Source organism: Orycteropus afer, unplaced genomic scaffold (assembly GCF_000298275.1).
Source record: "Orycteropus afer afer isolate SDZICR_OR568_19922 unplaced genomic scaffold, OryAfe1.0 scaffold00298, whole genome shotgun sequence".
In the NCBI taxonomy this organism is placed as follows: domain Eukaryota; kingdom Metazoa; phylum Chordata; class Mammalia; order Tubulidentata; family Orycteropodidae; genus Orycteropus; species Orycteropus afer.
The window spans coordinates 1118449-1130994 of NW_006921885.1; positions in this window are offsets into that span (position 1 = coordinate 1118449).

Sequence of the window (12546 nt, forward strand, 5' to 3'; positions counted from 1 at the left end):
AAAAAAAAAAAAAAAAGTAAACCAATACCTCTTCAGTGTTCTGAAAAAAACAAAGACCTTAGAATATTCTAACTTCATTACTCCTCAATCTGACTTAAAATTATTGCACAGTAACTTAATCCAATCTTTATTCTTAACACCACAAATTAGAAATAATTGCTAGAATTCCAACTTGTGTTAAAACTCCCTTGTAATATTTCCATCTCTTTGTTTCTCTGTGCTGTATTTATTTCTTCAGATACCTTTCTATTTACACATTCTTCAATTATGTCTAATCTGCTATTTAACTTGTATTTTTTATCATTTTAATTATTATATTTTTTTATTTCTAAAAGTTCTATTTTGTTTCCTATGCAAATATCCCTGATTGTTTCCAATATACATATGTTCTATTGCCATACTTCTGATCCCTTATTTTATTTCTTTAGACCATGTAATTGTTATTTGATCATCCCAAAATCTCTATTTTTAAAATTTAATTTTGCTATTTGTAGTTTTTACTGGTTCTTGTTTATGATAGTTTCTTTACACACACACATATATATATATGTAAACAAACTATCATAAACAAGATATATGTTTTGTGAAATTCTGGAAGAAAAAAATGTGATTGTATGTTCCTTGAAAATGTATTTGTAAGAATTTTTGAAATCTTAAGAGCTCGGGTGGCATAGTGCCTAAAGTATTTGACTGCTAACCATACAGATTCCTGGAAGTACAAACAAACAAGGAACACTTTTGATGACATTTTCTACTTAAGTCTTATTTTTCCAGGTCTCACAGGAGTGTGTTTCTATCTTCAAATTTATGTGACTGTGGGGTGAAATTAGGAATTTTCTTTGTAGAAATATTCTCCCTACTCTGCTCATAGTTAAAGCAAAAACAGGAGGATTCCTGCCATCTGTCTCTATGGGTTTGTTTGGGTTTTTTTCCTAGTGCATGGCATGAAGTGAAACAACTTTATTCAAGCCTCTCTAATTGAATAGACATTCAATTAGTTGAATATAAGCTCAGACCCCAGCTTATATCAGGCCACACATAAGTGTGATCCATTAAAATCACTGCTGCAGGCCACCATGATAAATTCCCAGGGCAAAGTCCAGTTGCAACCTCCTTTGCCTGTCTGGGTTTTTGTTTCTGGCCTATTTCCCTTCCTTTCTTGCTAGCTCACCCTTGGGTTTCTGAGGCAGTATCATTATGGAAGCAGATTGCCCAATATTTCTTCTGAGGAGTGGCTGGTGGGTTTGAACTTCCAGCCTTCTGGTTACCAGGCAGCCTTAGGCACTATGCCAGTCATTGCTGTTGTTGTTGTTGTTATATGCCGTCGAGTCGGACCCGACTCATATTAGAGAGATCCAAATCAAAACAAGATGTCATCAAAACCAGTATTCATAACAAAGTTCAAAAATACAAAAGAACAAAACAGCAAATGTGGGTGAGAAGGTGGAGAGAAGGAAACTCTTATACACTGCTAATGGAACTGGAAAATGGTGCAATCACTGTGAGAAATGGTAGGGTGCTATTTTGGTTACTCAGTGCTGCTCTGACAGCAATGTACCACAAATGAGATGGCTTCAATAAACAAGAGTTTATTCTTTTACAGTTTGGAGGCTAGGAGTCCGAGTTCAAAGTGCCAGGCTTTGAGGCTGGGTAAAAGCCCCTCAACCCTGGGCTTCAGCTTGGCTCCTTCCCTGGCCCACTGAAGCTGGAGATTTTTCTTCACTCTGGCACTGCAGGCTGCTGAAGCTGACAAACCCAAGGCTGACAAGTAAAAAGGCATAGACCCAATATTACTAAGCAACATGTCAGGCCACTAATTTAAAACCATTTAGGAGTCCCAAAATCAGCAGAGCATGGCAGGCTGCTGAATGATGACTTGGCTATATGCAGGGTTCAAGCATGCCAAAAGCTGGAGACCTTCCTCAAAGTTGCTTCTTATATGTGGGAAACAGACCACATCCCTAAAGCTGCTGCTACTCAGCCACTCACAGTACATTTCACCATGAAGTTGATTACCAGTCTCATCATGGGAAATACTACATCCAGCTCATCAATCACTCAAAACCAGGCCCAGCCAAGTTGACACAACCTTAACTGCCATGGGTGCTTTCTTATAAATCTGCAAACAGAAATACCATAGGGCCCAGCAATTCCATTATGAAGTATATACCCTAGAGAAGCATGAGCTGTGACGTGAACAGATATATGCACACCCATGTTCACTGCAGCATTATTGATGATTAAAAAAAAAAAGATGGAAACAATTAAGTACCCATAAACGGATGGATAAACAGATAATGGAATACTATGCAATGTTAAAGAATAACGATGAAACTGTGAAACACTTCATAACATGGTTGAATGTTGGAAAACATTATTCTGAGTGAAATTAATCAATCACAAGGGGAAAATGTTGTATGACACTACTACTGTATAACTTCAAGAAAAGGTTAACACACAGAAACAAACATTTATTGAAGTTTACGAAGGGTAAGAGGAGGATGGAAGAATAAAACACCAACTAGAAGGTAGACAGGTAATAATTTAAGTGAAAGGAAAGGCAATATATTATAAGAGTGAGGTCAGAACAAAATGATCAAGGCAGAGGAAGATACTGAGAAGAGCACAAGAGTTAAAGACAACAAAGGTAAATACTATTACATACACAATCCTGCAATAACAGTAATAACAACAATCTACAAGAGGATACAAAGACAGACAATGCAATATGAACAGGCATGGAAAGGCAAATAGTATCATATCCATGAATATATGTATACAAGTTTGAGAGAAAATATTTGTACATATGTATTTTTACGTACTGCAAATATAACCATGAATATAGTAGAGCATACAGGGGCAAAGTTATAAAAACTTCTTAACCATGATCAAACATTGTGATGGAATGAGTCACTGGGCCTTACAGGCTCAGGACTAAAATCTCAGGGGACATCAAGGTCAATTGGCATAACACAGCCATAAAGACAATTTGCTACATCCCTCTTTGGTGATCAGTGACTGGAGTCACTTAAAAGCTTGTGAATGGCCATGTAAGGTGCAGCTAGTGGTTTCTCCCCAAACAGAGTAAAGAAGGGTGAAGAAAATAAACCATGCAAGGAGACAATTAGTCCACAGGACTAATGGACCATGTGAACCCTAATCTCCATGACCCTAAGATGAAGAACTAGATGGTGCCCAGCTACCACCACTGACCAATCTGAAAGGGATCACAGTAGGAGGTCCCAGATAGATGGGTCAAAAATGTGGAACAAAACACAAATAACAAAAAAAGACCAGGATTATTGGTCCAGAGATAGGTGGAACCTCCAAGACTAAGAACCTTAGACATCCTTCAAGCCTGGAACTGAAATAACATCTGGGGCTCAACTTTCAGCCAAGCAATAAACAGGTATGTAAGGTGAACACCACCACTCATCTGTCAATTTGTCATACTGTGGTGGCTTGCATGTTGCTATGAGGCTGGAGACTTTGCCACCAGTATTTCAAATACCAGCTGGGTCACCCATGGTGGACAGGTTTCAGCGGAGTTTCCAGATTGAGATAGAAGAAGGAAGAGGCCATCCATTTATGAATAGCAGTGAAACACTGTGTGATACATTACTGGAACACTTTATGAATAGCCCTGAGACATTGTCCCATACACTGAGGGAAGATGAGCACCTCACTTTGGAAGGTACTGAAAATATAACTCGGGAAGAGCTGCCTCCTCAAAGTAGTGTCAACCTTAATGATGTGGATGGAGTAAACCCTTCAGAGCCTCCATTTGTTGATATGGCATAACTCAAAACGAGAAAAAAACAGCTGCAAACATCCATTCATAATTGGATCATAGGATGTATGAAGTATGAATCTATGAAACCTGGAAGTTGTCAAAAATAAAATGGAATTCATAAAGACAATATCCTAGGCATTAGTGAGCTCAAATGGACTGTTTATATCCATTTTGAATCAGATAGTCATGTGATGTACTATGCTGGGAATGGCAAATTGAAGAGGAATGGCATGGCATTCATCATCACAACGAACGCTTTAAGATCTATCCTGAAGTACAATGCTATCAGTAATAGGATAATATCCATATACCTACAAGGAAGACTAATTAATATTGTTGTTGTTGTTATGTGCCGTCAAGTGGGACCTGACTCATAGCGACCCCTCCTTGGGTTTCCGAGGCAGTATCACTATGGAAGTAGATTGCCCCATCTTCCTTCCGAGGAATGGCTGGTGGGTTTGAACTGCCAGCCTTCTGGTTAGCAGTCAAGTGCCTTAGGCACTACGCTACCAGAGCTCCTTAGTTAATATTACTGTTACTCAAATTTACACACCAACCACTAAAGCTAAAGATGAGAAATTTGAAGACTTTTACCAACTTCTACAATCTGAAATTGACTAAACATGCAATCAATATGTACGATTATTACTGATGATTGCAGTGTGAAAGTTGGAAATGAAAAAGAATCACTGGTAGTTGGAACATATGGCCTTGGTCATAGAAATGATGTTGGATATCATGTAACAGAATTTTGCAACACCAACAACTTACTTGTTGCAAACACCTTTTTTTTCAACAACATAAACAGTAGCTAAACACATGGACCTCACCAGAAGTTATACACACCAATCAAATCGACTACTTTTGTGGAAAGAATCAATGGAGAAGCTCAATATCTTCAGTCAAGATATTGACTATGACTGACTATGGAAAAGACCATCAACTGCTCATATACAAGTTCAAGTTTAAGCTGAAGACAATTAAAACAAGCCAATGAGAGCCAAAATATAACCTTAATTATATCCCACCTGAATTTAGAGACCATCTGAAGAATAGATTTGATGCACTGGACACCAATGACCAAAATTCACATGAATTATGGGATGACATCAAGAATATCATAAATGAAGAAAGCAAAAGGTCATTAAAAAGACAATAAATGAACAAAAGACCAAAATGGATGTCAGAGGAGACTCTGAAACTTGCTCTTGAATGGAGAGTAGTAAACGGAACAAGATAAAACAGCTGAATAGAAATTTTCAAAGTGCAGCTCAAGAAGACAAAGTCAATTATTATAATGAAATGTGCAAAGAACTGGGTTAGAAAACCAAAAGTGAAGAACATGCTCAGTATTTCTCAAGCTGAAAGAACTGAAGGAAAAAAATCAAGTCTCGAATTGCAGTTTTGGAAGATTCTATGGGCAAAATATTGAATGATGCAGAAAGTATCAAAAGAAGATGGAAGGAATACACAGAGTAACTGTACCAAAAAGAATCAGTTGATGTTCATCTATTTCAGGGGGTGGCATATGATCAAGAGCCAATGGTATTGAAGGAAGAAGTTGAAGCTACACTGAAGGAAGTGGCAAAGAACAAGGCTGTAAGAATTGATGGAATACTCATTGAGATGTTTCAAGAAAATGATGTCATGTGAAGGCACTTACTAATGTATGCCAAGAAATTTGGAAGACAGCTACCTGGCCAGCTGACTGGAAGAGATCCATATTGTGCCCATTTAAAAAAAAAAAAAGGTGATCCATCAGAATGTGGAAATTACCAAACAGTATCATTAATATCACACATAAGTAAAATTTTGCTGAAGATAATTCAAAAACAGTTGCAGCAGTATACTGACAAGGAACTTCCAGAAAAGCAAGCTGGATTCAGAAAAGGACATGGAATGGGGGATATCATTGTTGATATTACATGAATGTTGGCTGAAAGCAAAGAATACTAGAAAGATGTTTGCTTGTGCTTTATTGACTATGCAAAACTGTTCACTTTGTAGATCATAGCAATTATGGATTACATTGAGAAGAATGGGAATTCCAGAACACTTAATTGTGCTCATAAGAAACCTATACATAAACTAGGAGGCTATCATTTGAACAGAACAAGGCCATACTTCATGGTTTAAAAACGGGAAGAGTGTACGTCAGAGTTGTATCCTTTCACCATAATTATTCAATCTGTGTGCTGAACAAATACTCTGAGAAGCAGGGCTATATGTAGAGAAATGTGGCATCAGGATTGGAGGAAGACTCATTTCCAACCTGTGATATCCAGACGACACAAACTTATTTACTCAAATTGAAGATGACTTGAGGTGCTTAATGATGGAGATTAAAGACTTGTATGAATTACACCTCAACATAAAGAAAATGAAAATCCTCACAACTGGGCCAATAAGCACCATTACAATAAATGTTAAAGATTTCATATTACTTAGGTCCACATTCAACACCAATTGAAGCAGCAGTCAAGACATCAGATGACATATTGCACTGGGCAATTCTGCTGCAAAAGACCTCTTTAAAGTGCTGAAGAGCAAAGATGTCTCTTTGAAGACTAAGGTGTACCTAACCCAAGCCATGGTATTTTCAATAGCCTCATATGCACATGAAAGCTGGGCAATGAATAAGGAAGACTGAAGAAGAGTTGATGCTTTTGAGTTGCAGTGCTGATGAAGAATACTATCTACATGGTACCTATCCAGTGCTAGGTTCTCTCTACCCCTGACATCATGGTGACCAAACAAAAGTACCATGGACTCCCAGAAGAACAAACAAATCTGTCAGGAGAAAGTGCAGCCAGAATGCCCTTTGGAAGTGAGAATGGCTAGACTTTATCTCATTTACTTTGGTCATGTTGTCAGAAGGGACCATTCCCTGAAGAAGGATACCATGCTTGATAAAGAGGAGGGTCAGCAAAAAATAAGGGGAAGGCCCTCAATGAAATGAATTGACACAGTGGCTGCAACTATGTGCTCAGGCATAGCAAAGACTGTGAGGCTGGCACAGGACCAGGCAGTGTTTCATTCTGTTGTACATAGGATGGGTACGAGTTGGAGCTTACTCCACAACACCTAACAACAACAACAATTGTTTTCGTTTTAAGAAAACAATCCTTTTTAAGGATAGTTCTGCTCAATCTTTGGATTAGTCCCTAACTACTGCACTGAAAAATTAATATAGTTCAGTGATTTTCATCACTTTGCCTATTTTTAACAGCAGAATTCTAGAACTCAGCCTCCGTTGCTCTAAGGACTGACTGGATGAACCTTGGAAATCTAGGGTTGACTGCTGCCTCATCACGAAAACCATTGCCAGATGTCTTTCTTTCCACAATAGTCACAGCTCTCTCTGTCCATAACCAGCACATGGGTTTCAGGGCAGACATTACTAGACCTAATTATAAATAAGGAAAGTGAAATAGATGATTGTGAGCATCTGGAGGTGGGATCAGTAACTGGAGGTGTAGGGTCTGGACTCACATTTTCTGTTTTGCACACTTTTCTCTTATACACACTTTGCAGTTTTTCCCATGCAATTGCAACTAGTTAGCTTGGAAATAAAAACTTCCTTCTGAAATATCTTAAGTGTATCACACAAGTGACTAGTAAAAAGTATAGTAGGACTCTTGGTAAAATATTTTACATATAAATGTAAAGATGACTACTGTTCTTTCCTTAAAAAAAAGAAAAAGAGAGAGGGAGAAGGTTTATTAACACTGAAGTAGTCCATGAGTGATGCAAATGGTTAACTCAGTTGTCTATTTACCAATGATTCACATGGGCATGAACATGACAGCAACATCAAATCTCTCTGTCTTGCAGCCGTCACAGATCTATTATAGTTCTTACCCATCAACACAATAAAATATTTTAAAGCATTCGGCTGTCTTTACCAGAGGACAAATAATTGACATTTGGAAAAGGGCATTTTTTAATTCAAATTTGAAAGCTTACACTCAGAAACAATGGTAGCAACAGGAAAAATTAGGATGAGTTCCCCCTTGAACATCTCAAGAATTCAGCAAACTTCTACTATTATTCTCACAAAGTTTGTTCCTAAAGCATTTGAGCCTGGGTCCTGTTACTACTTTGAGTGCTGCCTTCAGAAAGATGACAAAGATGTGCAGGGGCTTGTGAGGTCATTCAATGGGCCCTTTATTAAAGTGGTAGGAAATATCTCAAGCACCTGCCCATAACTCTTTCCTCTGTGCCTTTTCTTAGTGTTACAGCATTTTCACTGGAGCAAGAAACATCTAGGAGGGGATGAAAGTTCAATTCAGACCAAGGAAATAAGAATCTTACTTGCAGCTGACTACACACAGGTTGCAAGTAATAAGGTTAAGATTAAAAACGTCTTCACTTTTCCCATCTGGGTATCAGCCCATACAGAACTAGCACCAAGCCAGTCCAGAAATTCTTCTCATCAAGTGTTTGGCCCCATGGACTTTGTCCTGACTCTGCCTTTGTAATAAGGTTGAGAAGATTACCATTCCTGATCTATTCCTGACTCTACTCCTAAATTTTTCAAAATTACATCTATAGAAAATATAAACCTCTCTCATTTAATACAGGTTGCCTAATACAGCATAACGTTGATCTTGCCATGCTGAAAGATCATCCTCCTCATCACGGGTAAGGATGGGAAAGATCAAATGGGATGAAAGGAACAAGGAATTTTATTCTCCCACAGCATACTCACTACCCTTGGGGAAGAAGCCAGATTTTATGTTACAGCTGGACATAGCACACTGGCTTCCTAAAACAAAACAAAAAGTCTCAGGCCAAACATCAAATCACTATTGGACATTTAATCCAAATAAAAAGAGACAGCCTTCGATATAAATACATTGCAGGGTCAAGCCTTATTCATTTACTCACTCAGAAAGCCTAGGATTCTGGGTACCTTAAGCCTAACAGTATCTACATGGTACCTTTCTAGTGCGGGGTTCTCTCTACCCCCACCGTCATGGCGACCAAACAAGAAGAAAGGAAGAAAATAGATGTAAAGGCAGCAGGAACTTACTCAGCTCATAAGCTCTTCAAGTGTACCTGCCCTGCTGCACCATCCTCTTTAGCTATGCACCCAACCATCAATCACCTCAGAAGGACTCCAGTTTTTCAAATGAATTAAAATTCCCCAAAGGCAGAAACCCACAGAGATTTGTATTTATTGCTGTTCAAAGTCTATATATCACTTTCCTGTATTCCATCATTGCACCTGATACTTGATAGTGGGAAGAACAGTTTGGATATTTGCAAATGCCTACACAGATTTGGAAAAACACTCAAACAAGCATCTGATCGTGTCCACAAAGAAGATTTCTGTGGGTCTTGCATTGTGTAGTCTGAGTCCACTGCAATGAGCCTCTCTCTAGGAGACGCTCCATATGATAACCAGGGTAAAGGAGATTTGGCACCTTGATAAATGGCTGTTAAGACTTCCTTATGGAGGGAAGAAGGAGGAAGAAGAATAGAGAGTCTTCTGAAAGATTTTTCTCAATAAACTTTTTAGTTTTAAATATTGTATGATCACTTTCAGAAATTGTAAAAGGGGAGAAAATAGTCATCCATAATACCAAAGCTAAAAAAAAAAAAAAAAAAATCTTACTGCTGTTTGCTAACCTTTAAAGCTTTGTCCCTATGAATCTATTTTATTTTTCCCCACAGTTACTACCATTGTTGTTGTTGTTGTTGTTGTTGTTGTTGTTGTTAGGGGCCATTGAGTCATCTCCTACTCATAATGACCCTATGCACAGCAGAACAAAACACTGGCCAGTCCTGTGCCAGCCTCATGATCTTTGTTATACCTGAGACCATCATTGCAGCCACTGTGTCTATCCATCTCATTGAAGGCCTTCCCCTTTTTCGTTGACCCTCCACTTTGCCAAGCATGATATCCTTCTCCAGGGAATGGTTCCTTCTGACAACATGACCAAAAGAGGTGAGATGAAGTCTGGCCACTTTTGCTTCCAAGGAGCAAGAATTCTGGCTGCACTTCTTCCAGGACAGATTTGTTAGCCCTTTTAGCAGTCCATGGTACTCTTAGCATTCTTCTCCAACACCACAACTCAAAAGCATGAACTCTTCTTTGGTCTTCCTTGTTCATTGTCCAGCTCTCACATGCATAAGAGGTGATTGTAAATACCACGGCTTGGGTCAGGTGCATCTTAGTCTTCAAGGAGATATCTTTGCTCTTCCTCCCTTGGAAGAGGTCTTTTGCAACAGATATTCCCAATGCAATATGTTGTCTGATGTCTTGACTGCTGCTTCCATTGGTGTTGATTGTAGAACCAAGTAATATGAAATCCTTGACAAATTTAAACTTTTCTCCATCCGTCATGAAACTGTTTATTGGACCAGTTGTGAGGATTTTTGTTTTCCTAATATTGAGATGTAGTCCACATTGCAGACTGCAGTCTTTAATCTTTATCAGTAAATGCTCCAAGCCATCCTCACTTTCAGCAAGCAAAGTTGTGTCATCTGCGTATCACAGGTTGTTAATGAGTCTTCCTCCAATCCTGATGCCACCTTCTTCTTCATCTAATCCAGCTTCTCGGACTATTTGCTCAGCATACAAGTTGAATAAGTATGGTGAAAAGACACAACCCAGACACACTCCCTTCTGGATTTTAAACCATGCAGTATCACCTTGTTCTGTTCATATGACAGCCTCCTACTCTATGTACAGGTTCCTCGTGAGTACAATCAAGTGTTCTGGAATTCCCATTCTTTTCAATGTTATCCATAATTTTTTATGATCCACATAATCAAATGCTTTTTTCATAATCAATAAAACATAAGTAAATATCCTTCTGGTATTTTTTGCTTTGAGCCAAGATCCATCTAACATCAGCTATGAAATCCCATTTTCCACATCCTCTTCTGAATCCGGCTTGCATTTCTGGAAGCTCTCTGTCAATATACTGCTGCAACCATTTTTGAATTATCTTCAGTAAGATTTTACAGTTACTAACATTAGGTACATATAATATGTCTAAGTCTTACTCATGTTATTTCTTTGTCTATTCATACATGATCTAAGTTTGTCCCCATCTACTCACTGCCTTCTAAAGCTTTCTGCCTGGGGTAAATATTTTCTTCAGATACAGAATGCACCTTAGTTACACACTTGTTTCATGGCCTTTAGTCATCCTCTGACTAAATTGAAGTCATCCAATTCAAAGAATTCTTGAAATATCACAAAACATATGCTGCTGCAACTCTTTTATAGGTTCTTCTGTGTCTTTTTTTCTCTGTCTCTTCCTGCCTCTCCACCTCCCCCTCTGCACAATGTCACACTTATTACTTCTAGAAGAGAAAAATAATAATTCTCTCTCCCTGGTAGTAGGAAAGACACAACAGAACTAGGAAGCAAGTTGGGGCCAGATATTACCAAAGTGTCACCAAGCTCATGTCCCTACTTAGACCTTTATCAAATTTAACCCTAGCCTATTAACACATGACTTCTAGCTCCCAGCAAAATCTCACTCATTCAAGTATTGCATGTTCTCAGGTGTCTCATGTGAATGCACAATCAATTCCATCAGCTATCAAATAGTGTCTGCCTTTGTCTTTTTCAGGTGAACAGCCTGCCCTCATCCACTTGGAGATGACCTACCCCTACAACCAAACATGCAGTACCTATTTGACAACCTCCACATTCCTCTCAAAGGCATTATTGCCCCGAGTTCACAGTCCTGCAAACACCCATCTGCAAAATGTGGTGTGTGCTCCAGATTGCTCAGTGCACCCGAGCCACATGTTGGGAAAAGGAATTTGGAAAAAACATTTCTTTTACCATACTTCTTTCAGGAAATGTTTATTACTGATAGCACTGTGCTAGTCACTAGGGCAAAGACAGGAGGTCTACTTATAAAGAACTTACAGGTGAGTGAGATTGTCTAACTCTTAACTGATGTTTATAGTGGGTCAAGAACTATCCTAAATATTGCATCTGTTTTTTCTCCTTTATGGTTACAACAAGACCAGGAGAAGGGTATTTTTGTTTTCTCCATTATATAGGATGATGTAGTAGGCTGAATGGCCCCCAAACATATAAAATCCTAATACCTGAAACCTGTCAATTCTACCTTATAAGAAAAAAATGTCATTGCACATGTGATTAAAATAATGATCTTGACATGGGGAGATTATTCTAACTTCTGTGTTGTTGTTGTTGTTGTTTGCCCTAAATCCAATCACACACACAGAGGAGAAAAAGAAGGGAATAAGAATACAAAGGTGAGATTGCAGTGATGTAGCCATAAGCCAAAGAACACCAAGGCATGCTGGCAGTTACCTGGAGCTAGAAGAGGCAAGGAAGGAGCCTCCTGAGAGAACACAGCTGGCATCTTGATTGCAGACTTCTAATCTCCAAAACTGTGCAAGAATAAGTTTCTATTAATTAAACCAGCAAATCTGGTCATTTGTTATGACAGTCACAAGAAGCTAATGCAGATTGGAAACTGAGGTTTAACAAAGTTAACTAATTTTCCAAGGGCAAAAAGTTAGAAGTTTGCAGGAATGGGGTATAAACTCAAGGAAAATATCTCCAGAGCTCTATTTTAGTTACTTGTTGTTGTTGTTAGGTGGCATCGAGTCATTTCCAACGCACAGCGACCCCATGCACAGCAGAACAAAACACTGCCCGATCCCATGCCAGCTCCATGATCCCTGCTATACTTGAGCCCATCATCACAGCCACCATGTCAATCCATCTAATTGAAGGCCTCCCCCTCTTT